This window comes from Lissotriton helveticus, chromosome 4_1 (assembly GCF_964261635.1).
Source record: "Lissotriton helveticus chromosome 4_1, aLisHel1.1, whole genome shotgun sequence".
Taxonomy (NCBI): Eukaryota; Metazoa; Chordata; class Amphibia; order Caudata; family Salamandridae; genus Lissotriton; species Lissotriton helveticus.
In genome coordinates, this window is record NC_136063.1 from 1,835,720,057 (window position 1) to 1,835,738,807 (window position 18,751).

Consider the following 18,751-nt stretch of genomic DNA (forward strand, 5'->3'; position numbering starts at 1 on the left):
TAAAAATATTCTATGGAAGAACTGGTACACAGCAAAATAGTGCCCAGAATAGGTACCGACCAACTATATTACACTGCCACTATGGGCTCTCCGGTGCCTTCTCTTACAGTCACTCTGTAATGCTTGACTGTCTTATGGCTCAGCAACAAGAGACAACCTTGGTGGTGAACTTCACTCTAAAAGTACCTTATGTAAATAACTATCATTATTTACTACAAGGACTTCGTGCAGCCAGAGTGAGGACACCCTCCTCCCTAGGCCTGGGTGGTGAACTCCGCTCTGTTTGTGGACTTTGCTCAGTTTTTTCGTACTCCGCGGAGCACGCAGAGTTGCAAAAGGAGCAGAGTTTTTTCCTTACCAGTGCAGGCCACGTTAAGTTTGCAAGCGCGAACGAGGAAAATACACCACTAAACCACCTCCTAGGAAGATTTCAAACCACCGGCAGATGCAGATAATCGAGACCACTCGCATTGAGAAAACTTCTGTTTGCGTTGAGGAAACTGCTGCTTGAGTAGAAAATCTACCTGGGTGGCAGAAAGAAGCCGCGCCCTCTTGCGCTGTGCATGGTGCAGTTTGCGCTGGAAAATCCAGCACGAGGAAAACACCTGGTGGTAAAAATCCACCCAAATGATCCGAACTAATGCACTCCACTGCTTACGGAACTCTGCGTAGCATCACAGTTTTTCAGTCACTTCGCGGAACTCCTTGAACTCTGCCCAGGCCTACTCCTCCCATGTGTCTTAGTATTGGCTTTATCACTCAGTCTGAGTATTGCCAACAAAGACTCAAATTCCAACTCCTTAATAGTATGCCTCCACCACATGTATAAAATTCCTCTTTTTAACATTGCCAAACGTTTAAGTTGGGTAATTTGCAGATTACATAAAAGCTTACAGTTGCTTCTAGACCACGACAAAACATGTAGCAGAAGTGACATCACATGCCCTTTGACCCCCTAATGATGTCACAGGAAGTGACATCACAAGGCCTTTGGCACAATGACATCACAAGAAGTGATCTCATGTTACCTTTGGAGACCTATGACATCACCAGAAGTGGCATAACATAGCCCTTTTACCCAGTGCCATCACATGAAGTAATGCAAAAACAACAATTGATGGACAGAATGCAGAACAATGTCACACATTCACCCCAGTACAGAGCTCTGGGCCTAAATCCATAGTTTTTTTGCTCACCATGCCATTTCAAATTGGACTCATATGCCCAGACGTGGGTACTGTGCCCTTCTTGCCACTGGAGTCAAGCTATCCTGGATGATGAGGGCTGAAAGCCCAAAACCGGTCCTAGAATGCTTGTTTCCAGCCCAGGGAGGATCTGGCCTGGCAGTTCGGGCTGGACTGTTCCCACTGGGCGCAGGGTCAAGACTGAATTACATATGGCTGGGTCCAAAGTGGAATAGCATGGTGAGCAAAAAAACGATGGATTTAGGCCCAGATCTCTGTACTGGGGTGAATGTATGACAATGTTCTGCATTCTGTCCATCAATTGTTCTTTTTTGCGTCACATTAAGTAAGACACCTGAACTTTGGTTGGTTGAACCACACAAACATGTTGGAAAATCTCTAGCAGCTACAAATGAAATACTCAATCCTGTTGAAAATGCCTCCATGTACATTGTCAGTGTCAGACAGGGTTTTCAGATACACTTTGAGGTAATACAGCATGGTTTAAGAACATTTCAAATAGTGTACACCACTGTTAAGCTGGTGAGTGTAGCAGATGAACAGAAGCTGGTGTTGACAACGTGCTGTTTGTGTAATAGAGTAGCCAGGACATGAGCCAGTGGCGAAATAAGTGGACCAGAGAAGCTGGCAGAAGCGTGGGTAGGGAAAAATCTTTTTCCAAGCTGGGAGAGCAGGTAATAAACCCTTTCTGGAGAATGTCGACAGGATCTGCCCGCAAGAGATCTTATAATGAAGAGAAAGGTGTGACAGGAGATCAGAAAGTCAGTCCTTCATATACACCTTCAACAAAGAAGCAGCTTCCGTCTATACCTAAGAATGTGGTGCCCATAACCAAGCCCATTTCTCCAGCCCCTGCAGTGCAGTCTACACATGGAACCCCTTCTATTTGGAGCACTCCCTCCTCAATTAATTCACGTTGGTTGTTAAGCAAAAATTACCTGTTGTCTACATTTAGCCTTCGCATCGTTCTACACTAATGTGGTTTGGAGTTATATTTATACGGCACGTCTTTACCAAGATGGAGTCTTCAAGTTTACAGTTTATATTCCTGATAACTACCCAGATGGAGAATGTCCATGCTTGGTCTTCAATATACCAGTCTTTCACCCGCTAGTTGATCCTGTTTCAGGGTAACTGGATGTGAAAAGAGGCTTTACAAAATGGAGGTGGAACCACAATCACATATAGCAGGTACTATTGTATGCTCGAAGAGTCTTCTACTTTATTGACGCGATCGGTCCCTTAAATCCAGAAGCTGCAGTACTTTATGAAAAGGACGTCCAACTTTTTTTTTTTTTTCAGTTTAATAAAGTTTTATTGAACGTAAAAGAAATGATACAGCATAATATAACAACATGAGATATAGCAAAATCAATAGGAGATAATCATGAGAGCTAAGTGGAAATCGAAGAGAAAAAGAAAGAAGAGAAAAGGGAAGAGAAAAAGAGGAAAAGAGAAAGAGAAAGGAAGGAAGGGGGGTTAAGGGGGGGGAGAAGAGGATAAGAAGTTTGAGAAAGGTAGCCAGGTAAGATCAGACTTAATTTTTAAGGTGACAGATGAAGAAGAAGCAATTGCAATTCTGTGCTCATCACAAACAAAATTCCACCATGTCTGCACAGACAATTTAGAGTTATCCTTCCAGCAAGACAAGATTACTTTGAATGCAGTTGCAATGAATAGATCAAACAATTTAGCGTTATATGAATGTAAGTCCAAAACATCAGATAGAGAACCTAAAAAAATATGCAACGGTGAAAATGGTTCAGAAAAATGAAAAATACGCATGCAATATTTCCAAACTGAGGACCAAAAAGTAAGAACTGGTGGGCAATCAAATAGGAGATGTATGAGTGTGCCTGGATTAGAGGAACATGACCAACAAAGGGGTGAGGAGGAAGGGGAGAATCTTGTAATGCTTACAGGGGTAAAAAAGACGTCCAACTTTTTAAAAGCAAAGTGGTGGACAGTGTTAAGCTATGCAACAGACACTTGTTCGAGCCCCAAAAATGCAAGATCCCTATGCAATTCGTTTTTCTCCCTGGAACGCAAGTCTACATGATGAGGCTAGAGGAAAGATGCTGTCTCACAAGAAGAAGCCACGTAAAGGTTTGCATGTATCTGGGCTCTCCTCGGTGCAGCCTTTCAGCAAAGAAGCGAAACCCATGCATTCGGTAACTCTGATGCACAGCACGTTCTAGCCAATGGGCACGAGGACACCAGGGAGGGCACGGGGGAGGGGGGGGACGCTGCTACATGGTTTACTCTATGCCTTTGAATTTGTACTAATCTCTAACTTAATTATGACCATGACTGTAAAATCAGATTTACAACCTGCTGAAATAGATGATTGATTACATTTCAGTTTTTACTGATGTAATCATATGCGTTCACATGGACTGTCAGCAGTTCTTCTTTATACTTTGCAAAAGCTGTATGCTGATTTCGTGGACCCTGCACACTTCTGTAATGAGATGTGTGGGCGCTATTTTACTTGGTTGGGGCTTTGAGAAATGCATATTCTGGAAATGAAGCATGATTGGCTTGATGACTGGTGTGACAGATTTTTGTTGCTACACTACATACTGCATAGAAAGTCAGAACAATATTTGTTTTTAAATGGCTTGTTTCAGCCTTGTAAATATATTTAGAATATATTATTGTATATTATTGTAAATAACTTGTTATATAACCTCCACGTCAAAGTCTTTATCTGGGAAGAGCTGTCTGCAACTCAGAAAATGGATTTGTCATTTAAGTGCACATTGGTCTGATCACATTGTGATAACTGGGACAACTATCGTGAGCTTTGGCATGGCGTTTTACTTCAAAAATCATCATTCAGCTAATAATTTTCTTAGATTTCACTTTTGTGGAGGATTCCATTGCAGATTAATTACTCTGAAATTTCAGTCCTTCACGGTGACTAATGTGTTTTAATTGACATGTTTTGAAAGATAATTTAATACATACATATATATACAAGATTAAGCCAATTTACCAATGTATATCTTTAAAGCATTCTCAACTCTGTAAAGTACATGTATCGGTGATGGGTTTTGGAAAAGAGCTTATTCCCTCCTACATTTTATGAAAGCCTAAGTATTATTATTATTAGATATTACTATGATCTTTGAGGAAGCCTGGTTAAGCTGAGATACTTTCATTTATTTCTAATTGAAATAATTGTACCCCAAAAACTGTTATAAAGAAAGGGTATTGGTGACAATAATTTACAATATTACTGTCTTGCACACTCAGTAAACACATATGCCCAGCATTTATCATCCAGGTCTGGTCATAACGTTTTTCAGGCAAAATCCGTACAAAAAAGAACTGTATCAAAAACAAATGAAACTTAGGGGCATATTTACAAGAGACTGGCGGAGCGCGGTGTTAAGCCAAAATTGCTAACACCGTGATCCACCATTCTGAAAACGGAGGGGTGGCCCGCATTTACAATTAAGCGTTTTCCCTAGCGCTGGCACTAAATCTATCTGCCTAGCGCCAACGCAGGCACCTTTGCACCATAGTGCAAGGGTGCCTGCACTGCAGGGAATGATTGCATAGAAACAGCAAATCACCATTAGTAATTGTTTATGTGCAGGAAGGTGATCCTGCCAGCACATAAACAATCACTAATGGTGAATTGTAACTTCTATGTGTGTTGCAGAATGCAGCCCAACATAGAACCAGCAAAAACGAGGAGACAATAATAAATTCTTCTTGTTTCCCCGGTTAAGACTAGGTTTGGCCTGGTCTTATTTTTGGAGCTGCCCCATATTTACGCCACCCTTATAAATAAGGAGCAGCATCGAAAAGCAATTGGTGTTGCGGCGGAACACCCGTCTTAACACCCATTGCCTGCCCCTTTCACCCTAAGTGCTGCGTGAAAGAGGGCCTTCTTACTAAGGCGACGTGAAGCCACGTTACGTGGATTAATGCCACCTTGGAAATAAGGTGAAGGGCTTATTGCCACAGTAACATCATAAAACGTTACGTTCCTGTGACGATAAGCTCTTGTAAATATGCCCCTTATCTCGGGACTAATCATTTGATGGCCTTGTGGTGTGTTAATGCAGCATGTTGTGACTGCTCACTCTTCGTTCTGTAAAGGGATCAGGCAGGGATAGCAAGTTCAGTTAGAGGAGTAGGGCAGGGGAATGGAAACATGCTGATGTCTCACTCAGATGAATGACACCAATATGAAATGTAACATCTATCTCAATTTGTCATTGTCTGTCATAGTAACACAGTGCAAATAATGGAAATTCATGTCAGAATCCTATTACCAGAAAATGAAACCTGACACTGAGCCATTCCAAACTGTGATGCTGTGTCTTTGTTAGGCAGAATGCCATCCGATTTCGATATGTGTTATTTATGTCTCTCTATGGATTAAGCATGCCCAGCGCATAGACAACCATGGCTTTCAGCACCAATGATGAGGTGTATACCTCTGAATATTAGCAGAATAAGGCAGCAGGAGGACCAAAAGGCAGCATTGAGCCCTACAAGTATAAGCTGCTGCTGTTACTCCTTCAATTTTCATACTTTGTGTTGAGAGTGACTGCCATTCCTGGCATGATGTCTCAATTTGAAGGTGTTTTGATATGCGGTTAGGATAACAGGTGCTTATTTCTGTGTTCCTTTAATGATGAAGTAAACCATGAAGCATCCAATGGACAGATTTTCTAATTTCCTGAATAGGAAAATAGAGGCAAGTGATTTTATGTCTCCTACCTTTTTTGTTTATTGGTGCTAAGTTGGCAGGGTATGCCCAGTTGTGGGTCCCTTGCTCACTTTGCCACTGGAATCAAGCTAGCCTGGCTGATGAGGGGTGTTAGCCCGAAACCGGTCCCAGGATGCTTGTTTCCTGGCCAGGGAAGACATGGATTGGCAGTTCGGGCTGGACTGTTCCCATGAGGCACAGTGTCAAGACTGATTTGCATATAGCTGTGTCTGAACTGGGGTGGCAAACTGAGTCAAAAGAATGATGATGGATTCAACCCAGATCTGTGGCTGAGAGTAGGGAGAGGTGTGGCGCCGCGGCCAGGGCGACTGACGCTGGAATCTGGGGACCACGGTTCGATCCCCGGCTCCGGCGGCAGGTTAGCCCAGCACCATGTGACTCTGGGCAATAGCTCGCTTAATCTTCCCGACGGCCCCCAGCGCCTAGAGACCCTTACGGGTGATTGTGCGCTTTCCAAATGTGGACTTTTAGAGTGAGTGTCTGAAAAGTTTCAGCGCTTCGTCCATTATCTCCTTGTGTTTGCTTTATGAAAGGGGACCCCCAACCATGGTATTATGTTCTAAATTCAGAGTTTGTGTTTCTCCAGACCAATCACTATTAAACTATACTATCTACTAGTAGTGATTTACACACGCATGATTGATACAGCCTGATTCATAAAGCGAAATAGCGCCCGCAATGGCTGCGAAAACGCAATTGCGGGTGAAAAACACGGAATCGGCATTCAAGTACGAAATAGCGAATTCGCAAAAAAATAATAGCGATTGGAATAGCGATTACGCTGTAATAGTCGCAGACTCCGGGAAGTCGAGCATTAGCGATACGGAAATAGCGACCAACCACGGAATCTGCGAAATGAATAGCGAAACGCAATATTGTCTCAATCGGCATTCATGAAAGAAATACATTAGCGAAAAAGCGCTAAATCGCACGTTTGCGCGGCGCAATTTAAGGACAACTCAAAGCAGGTGGTAACCATAAAAGCCATGATTAAGTAAAATTTGAAAAACTGTTGGCCAATCACCAACAGGTCCAGGCCTGACCAATCACACATAAGGACATTCAGCAGCAGCATTAGGCGTTCCACAATGCCTGGGATGTACATGGTGGTGAGGCGGCGAAGGCTACAGCGAGCAGCACGGAGGAGACGCATGAGGCAGGCAAGGATTTACCGGCAGCGGGTCACCTTGCTGGGCCAAACCAGAGAACAGATTTATGCAAAATACAGGCTGAATGGGGAAATGATCACCTGGCTGATACAAGAACTCGACCCCATCATGCAGCACCCAACAAGGCGAAACAATTCTGTGCCCACACATGTGCAGGTATTGTGCAGCCTGCACCTCCTGGCCTCCGGCAGTTTCCAGGGCATAGTAGCCGCTGCTGGGGGGATATCCCAGCCCACCATGTCACGCTGCCTCCACACTTTTGTTGACGCCATGCTCAGCCAGCTCCACCGGCACATCACATTTCCCACGAGCCAACAGGAATTGGACCTGAGAAAACTACAATTTTATAATGTTGCCCATTTTCCCCATGTCCTCGGCTGCATAGACTGTACCCACGTCGCCATCTGCCCACCAGCTGGCACGGAGTATATGTACCGCAACAGGAAGTCCTACCACTCCCTCAACATACAGATGGTCTGCAATGCCAAGACCATCATCACTGACATTGTGGCCCAGTACCCAGGGAGTACCCATGACTCCTTTATCTTCAGGCACAGCGGACTCCACACACGACTGATCAGGGGAGAGTTTGGGGAAGGACACCTACTTGGTAAGTACACTTTGTCGACAATGTCACATTGCTATGAAGTAACTGCGCTGCACAGGCAATCAACATCTGCTCCTCTCATTCAGGTGACAGTGGCTACGCCCTACGGGAATACCTTCTGACCCCTTACCTCAACCCTGCCACACCTCAGCAACGGCGCTACAATGTTGCGCACATCCGGACAAGGAACTGTATTGAAAGGACATTTGGCCTGCTCAAGAGCAGGTTCCGTATACTGCACAAGACAGGTGGGGCCATGTATTACAGTCCTGCAGCATGCTGCCGCATTGTGGCTGTCTGTGCAATGCTTCATAACATTGCAACCAAGCGCCGGATACCAGTTGACATCTCAGGCAGTGAATCTGAGGGGGACGACCGGCCACCAGCACATGCGCACCATGCACGCGGGGAGAACCCAGCTGAAGGCCACAGACGTCGCAACCACATCACAGCTAACAATTTCTAGCCCACCCCCTTCCCCCACCCCACATATCACAATTGCATGCAAAATGTAATGATTACACAAGGCGAATGTGTGCAGCAAAATAAATGTATTTGTTTGATTCACAAGAAAAAAGGGTCATGGTAACAACTATTTACAAAATACAGTATTCCTGCATACTGCATGTGAAGGTTCATGGCAGGCTTAGCGTCAGCCTGCGCCTGTGTCCCTCACACAATGTCATTGGCGCCTCCGGCGCGTAATTCCCAGGCGCCTGTGAGGCTCTTCCTCATCCTGGGCAGCTGTACCAGGCGTAGCCCTGGTGCTGCGCCTAGGTGGGGGGACCTGCGTGGCAGAGTGGCTGCTCACACTGGAGGCACCCTCACTCGCATCGTCTCCCCCTACAATGGCCGGTAGCACAGGTGTATGCAGTGCGGTAACGGCGGTGGTCAAGTGCTCCAGCACCCGGGTAATGTCCTCGCAGCACTGGACCAGTTGGTGCTGCTGGGTCAAAGAGCGCCGCGCCAGCTGGGTGGTGGCATTCGCTGCCACATAATTTGAGCGACTATAGGTCGACAGCCGGCTCAACAGTTGGTGGTGGCGCCTGCTTGCAACACTGCGGTGTTTCACGAGCGCTGCAGTATTGTCCTCCATTGCCGCCGTCATGCGGTCCATGGCCGCCGTCATGCGGTCCATCCGCTCGCCGACTCCCGCCACATTGCGGCCAATCTTATGCAGTTGGAGCTGGATGGCTCCTTGCTGCTGCGACTGGCGCTGGTGTATTCGGAGCATGCGGCGCTCCACGCTCATGCAGGCATGGAGATGCCCATTGCCCCTCCTGCTGTGCGGCCGCTGTGTTGCGGATGTGGCTGGCCCAGATCTGGTTGGACGAGCTGCAGGTGGTGTAGCAGCTGGTGTTGCAGGTGCGGCAGGCACTGGAGGCACATTGGTGGGGTGACTGGCTCTGGCAGCCGGTGGGCCTGCAGATGTAGCAGCAGGTACGGTGGGGGCTCTGGTCTTGGCAGCCGGTGGGCCTGCAGATGTTGCAGCAGGTAAGGTGGGGGCTCTGGTCTTGGCAGCCGGTGGGCCTGCAGATGTTGCAGCAGGTAAGGTGGGGGCTCTGGTCTTGGCAGCCGGTGGGCCTGCAGATGTTGCAGCAGGTAAGGTGGGGGCTCTGGTCTTGGCAGCCGGTGGGCCTGCAGATGTAGCAGCAGGTAAGGTGGGGGCTCTGGTCTTGGCAGCCGGTGGGCCTGCAGATGTAGCAGCAGGTAAGGTGGGGGCTCTGGTCTTGGCAGCCGGTGGGCCTGCAGATGTTGCAGCAGGTACGGTGGGGGGCCTGGCTGCTGGTGTTTGCGCAGCAGCAGGGGCTGGTGGCTGGGTATCGGGTAGGGATTCCTCCTCCTGGGCCTCCTCATCAATCAGCAGCCTCTCGCTGTCACTGCTATCATCCGCACCTGTGAGGGTAAGTGGATACTCATTAGGTGCATGTGACTGTCAGACGTGCAGATGTTACATGCATGCTGGGTGTCATTCCCTGGATGGCTGTGGATTTGCGCACTTTGGAACCTTTCTGGCCGCATTGTGGTACTACTACATTGTGGACATACTACGTCTCCCACAATGCTTCAGGGCATTTCCTGATGCACAACATAGGCATGACTAAGGGCCAATGAGTGAGCCTATTTGGTCAGGGATGGTCATAGGGGACAGGGTCGCAGGCGCATGCCACTTACCTTGGGTGTCTTGGGTGGGGCAGGAGGAGTCCAGAGGGGTCACGCCAACACACGCCTTCCTCTCCAAGGTGTCCTCTACCTGGTCCTCCAGGGGGGTGTTGGGTGGGACAGTCGGTCCACCACCTCCAGTGCCTGATGCCTCACCAAGGCGCTCCGCCACCCTCTCCTTGGCACGCCCTCGGAGGTCGTACCAGCGCTTTTTCAGCTCCTCCAATGACCTGTCCGCAACGCCCACAGAGTTGACGCTGGAGGCAATCCCCACCCAGATCCTCCGCTTCTCCTGCTCTGGGACCCTCCTTGAGTTGGCACCAAAGAGCTGGTCGTGGTTGGCCACCACCCCTTCTATAAGGTTCTCCAGCTCCTGCTCGGAGAACTTTAGTTTGCGCTTGCGGCCAGCGCTGGTGCTGGGGCCAGGGAGAGGTCTTTATCTGGGAAGAGCTGTCTGCAACTCAGAAAATGGATTTGTCATTTAAGTGCACATTGGTCTGATCACATTGTGATAACTGGGACAACTATCGTGAGCTTTGGCATGGCGTTTTACTTCAAAAATCATCATTCAGCTAATAATTTTCTTAGATTTCACTTTTGTGGAGGATTCCATTGCAGATTAATTACTCTGAAATTTCAGTCCTTCACGGTGACTAATGTGTTTTAATTGACATGTTTTGAAAGATAATTTAATACATACATATATATACAAGATTAAGCCAATTTACCAATGTATATCTTTAAAGCATTCTCAACTCTGTAAAGTACATGTATCGGTGATGGGTTTTGGAAAAGAGCTTATTCCCTCCTACATTTTATGAAAGCCTAAGTATTATTATTATTAGATATTACTATGATCTTTGAGGAAGCCTGGTTAAGCTGAGATACTTTCATTTATTTCTAATTGAAATAATTGTACCCCAAAAACTGTTATAAAGAAAGGGTATTGGTGACAATAATTTACAATATTACTGTCTTGCACACTCAGTAAACACATATGCCCAGCATTTATCATCCAGGTCTGGTCATAACGTTTTTCAGGCAAAATCCGTACAAAAAAGAACTGTATCAAAAACAAATGAAACTTAGGGGCATATTTACAAGAGACTGGCGGAGCGCGGTGTTAAGCCAAAATTGCTAACACCGTGATCCACCATTCTGAAAACGGAGGGGTGGCCCGCATTTACAATTAAGCGTTTTCCCTAGCGCTGGCACTAAATCTATCTGCCTAGCGCCAACGCAGGCACCTTTGCACCATAGTGCAAGGGTGCCTGCACTGCAGGGAATGATTGCATAGAAACAGCAAATCACCATTAGTAATTGTTTATGTGCAGGAAGGTGATCCTGCCAGCACATAAACAATCACTAATGGTGAATTGTAACTTCTATGTGTGTTGCAGAATGCAGCCCAACATAGAACCAGCAAAAACGAGGAGACAATAATAAATTCTTCTTGTTTCCCCGGTTAAGACTAGGTTTGGCCTGGTCTTATTTTTGGAGCTGCCCCATATTTACGCCACCCTTATAAATAAGGAGCAGCATCGAAAAGCAATTGGTGTTGCGGCGGAACACCCGTCTTAACACCCATTGCCTGCCCCTTTCACCCTAAGTGCTGCGTGAAAGAGGGCCTTCTTACTAAGGCGACGTGAAGCCACGTTACGTGGATTAATGCCACCTTGGAAATAAGGTGAAGGGCTTATTGCCACAGTAACATCATAAAACGTTACGTTCCTGTGACGATAAGCTCTTGTAAATATGCCCCTTATCTCGGGACTAATCATTTGATGGCCTTGTGGTGTGTTAATGCAGCATGTTGTGACTGCTCACTCTTCGTTCTGTAAAGGGATCAGGCAGGGATAGCAAGTTCAGTTAGAGGAGTAGGGCAGGGGAATGGAAACATGCTGATGTCTCACTCAGATGAATGACACCAATATGAAATGTAACATCTATCTCAATTTGTCATTGTCTGTCATAGTAACACAGTGCAAATAATGGAAATTCATGTCAGAATCCTATTACCAGAAAATGAAACCTGACACTGAGCCATTCCAAACTGTGATGCTGTGTCTTTGTTAGGCAGAATGCCATCCGATTTCGATATGTGTTATTTATGTCTCTCTATGGATTAAGCATGCCCAGCGCATAGACAACCATGGCTTTCAGCACCAATGATGAGGTGTATACCTCTGAATATTAGCAGAATAAGGCAGCAGGAGGACCAAAAGGCAGCATTGAGCCCTACAAGTATAAGCTGCTGCTGTTACTCCTTCAATTTTCATACTTTGTGTTGAGAGTGACTGCCATTCCTGGCATGATGTCTCAATTTGAAGGTGTTTTGATATGCGGTTAGGATAACAGGTGCTTATTTCTGTGTTCCTTTAATGATGAAGTAAACCATGAAGCATCCAATGGACAGATTTTCTAATTTCCTGAATAGGAAAATAGAGGCAAGTGATTTTATGTCTCCTACCTTTTTTGTTTATTGGTGCTAAGTTGGCAGGGTATGCCCAGTTGTGGGTCCCTTGCTCACTTTGCCACTGGAATCAAGCTAGCCTGGCTGATGAGGGGTGTTAGCCCGAAACCGGTCCCAGGATGCTTGTTTCCTGGCCAGGGAAGACATGGATTGGCAGTTCGGGCTGGACTGTTCCCATGAGGCACAGTGTCAAGACTGATTTGCATATAGCTGTGTCTGAACTGGGGTGGCAAACTGAGTCAAAAGAATGATGATGGATTCAACCCAGATCTGTGGCTGAGAGTAGGGAGAGGTGTGGCGCCGCGGCCAGGGCGACTGACGCTGGAATCTGGGGACCACGGTTCGATCCCCGGCTCCGGCGGCAGGTTAGCCCAGCACCATGTGACTCTGGGCAATAGCTCGCTTAATCTTCCCGACGGCCCCCAGCGCCTAGAGACCCTTACGGGTGATTGTGCGCTTTCCAAATGTGGACTTTTAGAGTGAGTGTCTGAAAAGTTTCAGCGCTTCGTCCATTATCTCCTTGTGTTTGCTTTATGAAAGGGGACCCCCAACCATGGTATTATGTTCTAAATTCAGAGTTTGTGTTTCTCCAGACCAATCACTATTAAACTATACTATCTACTAGTAGTGATTTACACACGCATGATTGATACAGCCTGATTCATAAAGCGAAATAGCGCCCGCAATGGCTGCGAAAACGCAATTGCGGGTGAAAAACACGGAATCGGCATTCAAGTACGAAATAGCGAATTCGCAAAAAAATAATAGCGATTGGAATAGCGATTACGCTGTAATAGTCGCAGACTCCGGGAAGTCGAGCATTAGCGATACGGAAATAGCGACCAACCACGGAATCTGCGAAATGAATAGCGAAACGCAATATTGTCTCAATCGGCATTCATGAAAGAAATACATTAGCGAAAAAGCGCTAAATCGCACGTTTGCGCGGCGCAATTTAAGGACAACTCAAAGCAGGTGGTAACCATAAAAGCCATGATTAAGTAAAATTTGAAAAACTGTTGGCCAATCACCAACAGGTCCAGGCCTGACCAATCACACATAAGGACATTCAGCAGCAGCATTAGGCGTTCCACAATGCCTGGGATGTACATGGTGGTGAGGCGGCGAAGGCTACAGCGAGCAGCACGGAGGAGACGCATGAGGCAGGCAAGGATTTACCGGCAGCGGGTCACCTTGCTGGGCCAAACCAGAGAACAGATTTATGCAAAATACAGGCTGAATGGGGAAATGATCACCTGGCTGATACAAGAACTCGACCCCATCATGCAGCACCCAACAAGGCGAAACAATTCTGTGCCCACACATGTGCAGGTATTGTGCAGCCTGCACCTCCTGGCCTCCGGCAGTTTCCAGGGCATAGTAGCCGCTGCTGGGGGGATATCCCAGCCCACCATGTCACGCTGCCTCCACACTTTTGTTGACGCCATGCTCAGCCAGCTCCACCGGCACATCACATTTCCCACGAGCCAACAGGAATTGGACCTGAGAAAACTACAATTTTATAATGTTGCCCATTTTCCCCATGTCCTCGGCTGCATAGACTGTACCCACGTCGCCATCTGCCCACCAGCTGGCACGGAGTATATGTACCGCAACAGGAAGTCCTACCACTCCCTCAACATACAGATGGTCTGCAATGCCAAGACCATCATCACTGACATTGTGGCCCAGTACCCAGGGAGTACCCATGACTCCTTTATCTTCAGGCACAGCGGACTCCACACACGACTGATCAGGGGAGAGTTTGGGGAAGGACACCTACTTGGTAAGTACACTTTGTCGACAATGTCACATTGCTATGAAGTAACTGCGCTGCACAGGCAATCAACATCTGCTCCTCTCATTCAGGTGACAGTGGCTACGCCCTACGGGAATACCTTCTGACCCCTTACCTCAACCCTGCCACACCTCAGCAACGGCGCTACAATGTTGCGCACATCCGGACAAGGAACTGTATTGAAAGGACATTTGGCCTGCTCAAGAGCAGGTTCCGTATACTGCACAAGACAGGTGGGGCCATGTATTACAGTCCTGCAGCATGCTGCCGCATTGTGGCTGTCTGTGCAATGCTTCATAACATTGCAACCAAGCGCCGGATACCAGTTGACATCTCAGGCAGTGAATCTGAGGGGGACGACCGGCCACCAGCACATGCGCACCATGCACGCGGGGAGAACCCAGCTGAAGGCCACAGACGTCGCAACCACATCACAGCTAACAATTTCTAGCCCACCCCCTTCCCCCACCCCACATATCACAATTGCATGCAAAATGTAATGATTACACAAGGCGAATGTGTGCAGCAAAATAAATGTATTTGTTTGATTCACAAGAAAAAAGGGTCATGGTAACAACTATTTACAAAATACAGTATTCCTGCATACTGCATGTGAAGGTTCATGGCAGGCTTAGCGTCAGCCTGCGCCTGTGTCCCTCACACAATGTCATTGGCGCCTCCGGCGCGTAATTCCCAGGCGCCTGTGAGGCTCTTCCTCATCCTGGGCAGCTGTACCAGGCGTAGCCCTGGTGCTGCGCCTAGGTGGGGGGACCTGCGTGGCAGAGTGGCTGCTCACACTGGAGGCACCCTCACTCGCATCGTCTCCCCCTACAATGGCCGGTAGCACAGGTGTATGCAGTGCGGTAACGGCGGTGGTCAAGTGCTCCAGCACCCGGGTAATGTCCTCGCAGCACTGGACCAGTTGGTGCTGCTGGGTCAAAGAGCGCCGCGCCAGCTGGGTGGTGGCATTCGCTGCCACATAATTTGAGCGACTATAGGTCGACAGCCGGCTCAACAGTTGGTGGTGGCGCCTGCTTGCAACACTGCGGTGTTTCACGAGCGCTGCAGTATTGTCCTCCATTGCCGCCGTCATGCGGTCCATGGCCGCCGTCATGCGGTCCATCCGCTCGCCGACTCCCGCCACATTGCGGCCAATCTTATGCAGTTGGAGCTGGATGGCTCCTTGCTGCTGCGACTGGCGCTGGTGTATTCGGAGCATGCGGCGCTCCACGCTCATGCAGGCATGGAGATGCCCATTGCCCCTCCTGCTGTGCGGCCGCTGTGTTGCGGATGTGGCTGGCCCAGATCTGGTTGGACGAGCTGCAGGTGGTGTAGCAGCTGGTGTTGCAGGTGCGGCAGGCACTGGAGGCACATTGGTGGGGTGACTGGCTCTGGCAGCCGGTGGGCCTGCAGATGTAGCAGCAGGTACGGTGGGGGCTCTGGTCTTGGCAGCCGGTGGGCCTGCAGATGTTGCAGCAGGTAAGGTGGGGGCTCTGGTCTTGGCAGCCGGTGGGCCTGCAGATGTTGCAGCAGGTAAGGTGGGGGCTCTGGTCTTGGCAGCCGGTGGGCCTGCAGATGTTGCAGCAGGTAAGGTGGGGGCTCTGGTCTTGGCAGCCGGTGGGCCTGCAGATGTAGCAGCAGGTAAGGTGGGGGCTCTGGTCTTGGCAGCCGGTGGGCCTGCAGATGTAGCAGCAGGTAAGGTGGGGGCTCTGGTCTTGGCAGCCGGTGGGCCTGCAGATGTTGCAGCAGGTACGGTGGGGGGCCTGGCTGCTGGTGTTTGCGCAGCAGCAGGGGCTGGTGGCTGGGTATCGGGTAGGGATTCCTCCTCCTGGGCCTCCTCATCAATCAGCAGCCTCTCGCTGTCACTGCTATCATCCGCACCTGTGAGGGTAAGTGGATACTCATTAGGTGCATGTGACTGTCAGACGTGCAGATGTTACATGCATGCTGGGTGTCATTCCCTGGATGGCTGTGGATTTGCGCACTTTGGAACCTTTCTGGCCGCATTGTGGTACTACTACATTGTGGACATACTACGTCTCCCACAATGCTTCAGGGCATTTCCTGATGCACAACATAGGCATGACTAAGGGCCAATGAGTGAGCCTATTTGGTCAGGGATGGTCATAGGGGACAGGGTCGCAGGCGCATGCCACTTACCTTGGGTGTCTTGGGTGGGGCAGGAGGAGTCCAGAGGGGTCACGCCAACACACGCCTTCCTCTCCAAGGTGTCCTCTACCTGGTCCTCCAGGGGGGTGTTGGGTGGGACAGTCGGTCCACCACCTCCAGTGCCTGATGCCTCACCAAGGCGCTCCGCCACCCTCTCCTTGGCACGCCCTCGGAGGTCGTACCAGCGCTTTTTCAGCTCCTCCAATGACCTGTCCGCAACGCCCACAGAGTTGACGCTGGAGGCAATCCCCACCCAGATCCTCCGCTTCTCCTGCTCTGGGACCCTCCTTGAGTTGGCACCAAAGAGCTGGTCGTGGTTGGCCACCACCCCTTCTATAAGGTTCTCCAGCTCCTGCTCGGAGAACTTTAGTTTGCGCTTGCGGCCAGCGCTGGTGCTGGGGCCAGGGAGAGGTTCGTCGGACATGGCGGTCGCTATTTCGGCCGGTTCGGGAGTCGCTAACGGAGGTTTAGCGGCAGCTTTCCGTCGTGAACACTCGAATGATAGCGTCACTGTGGTGTTTGGGGGTGGGATTTGGCTGCTTCCTGGTTGTGATGTCATCACGGTGCTCGGAATGCATCTTCCCGTTTTCCAGATCTCGCGAGAATGCGACTCGCAATCCCGATCGCACGGAATTGCGAGTCGCAATCCCGTGTGATCGGGATTGCGAGTCGCAATCCCGATCGCAGGTAGCCGGAAATAGCGATTTTTCTGCGTTTTTTGTAGGTCGCTAACGGCTTTAGCGCCCGCGTGCGAGTCGCTATTTTTTCCCCGAAAAGTACATGAATGCCGTTTTGCGTTTCCTCAATAGCGAGTCGCTATTAATCGCTATTAGGGACACGCAAAACGGCCCATACATGAATCAGGCTGTTAGTCTCTGTGTAATGTGTGTGATATAAAGTTCTCTGACACCCTACACTGGTATCAGTGGCGCTGTAAATCAAATTAAATGCATCTGAGCAAGAATGTGGTTATGGAGACTCGAGGGGCACTGTTAAAGGGTGGCAGTAAGGGAATCCTTGGCAGAGGGAGTCATTGGGGGAACCAACAAACATTGCAAAACAGGGCTCGACCAGCACTAAAGCTGTCCACTTCCACTTCCTACAGTTCTAACACCAAATCAAAAACATTGATTTGAAAACCCCTTGAATCTGCAGCATACCTTCAAGTCAATGTATGATTCAACAATGGTTTCTTGTAATTTTGTATTATATGTGTTGTGTTTTTGCACTTAACATAATTCTGGCAGGTAAAGAGCCCACGGTCAAAAAAAGATTATCCAACAACTCTTAGCATGTGCGTGTGAGATACTCATGAGAAGATTTATGTTAAAACAAATATTAATGTAATCCGAAGGTGACACAATAATTGCACAGAATGATAAGGGAGCCTTTTAAAATTTGCGATTATATCTATGGTGTGAGAGTTTTTCTCTTGTGTAATTTTATATTTTGAATGATCCCGCTCCTCATTACCTCAACTGGATCTCTCACCTTTATAAGACAGAACTGGAATTGTTATTATGCACTCATCTGGAAACAATCAGTTAATATGGAGTAAAAAACATCCAGCTTTTTATCCTTTTGAGACCTGCAACTAGCTTTTCCATCCAATTTGACAAATGTAATACATTTAATACAGTTTTAAAATATATGGACTTATTTCATTTGTATATTCATCTATTTGTCCTTCTTACTGATATCCACGTTAGGTCTCTTCAGTGATGCCATATAAGATCAATAGTCCTGCGATGTCACTTTCTGTGATGTCACTTCTTGTGATGTTACATGCAAATTAGAGGGGCCTCACATCTTCCCTTTCGCCTGGGGCCCCAGAAGTTCTAGGACCAGCCCGGGGGCAAGCTAACAAGCCCTTGGAGTCACTCTGGGGATATTCTTGATTCTGGGTCAACAGGGCAGAGATCAGCAGACAGCTGGGCACAACAATCGGGCATTTCATGGGGACAGTCAAACCCAGCAAGTTGGCACTCCTTTAGCACAGCCGGCTTTAATCTGGTGTAGTTTCTTACAGGTCCAGTAGTGTATGGAAAACATGGGGTCAGAACCCCTGTTTCATACTCAAAATTGCCTTTGTTTAAGGGGTCACTTCCAGATAAACTTTAGAAGTGTACAACAATCCCTTTCCACCCCAGCCATGGCTGCAGTCATCAGTAGAGGGTAAATCATTTGTGTGAGGGCGGGACACAGTCTCTACAAATGTAAAGTGCCAAGGCCACTCTCTCCCAGCCCAGGAAGGCCATTACCTAACCCTTCCTGTGTGATGGCTATCTGGAAAGTATGCACAAAATGTAGCTGACACCCAGGCCCAGACGTGGATTAGAGTCAGGTTGCAAAGCACAAAGGGGCCTATTTACATGGGCATTGCGCCATTGGAGCCTCTCTTTTTAGGACACTCCTAT

The 18,751-nt window shown here is 48.2% G+C and overlaps 1 protein-coding gene and 1 pseudogene across 1 annotated transcript in view; one reads left to right on the top strand and one right to left on the bottom strand.

The window, feature by feature from the left end:
* LOC144828230 (connector enhancer of kinase suppressor of ras 2-like) overlaps nt 1–18,751 on the bottom strand; it is a 2,060,726-nt gene that overhangs the window by 2,027,274 nt on the left and 14,701 nt on the right. The window lies entirely within an intron of this gene.
* On the top strand, nt 1,796–3,403 carry LOC144826857 (AKT-interacting protein-like; annotated as a pseudogene).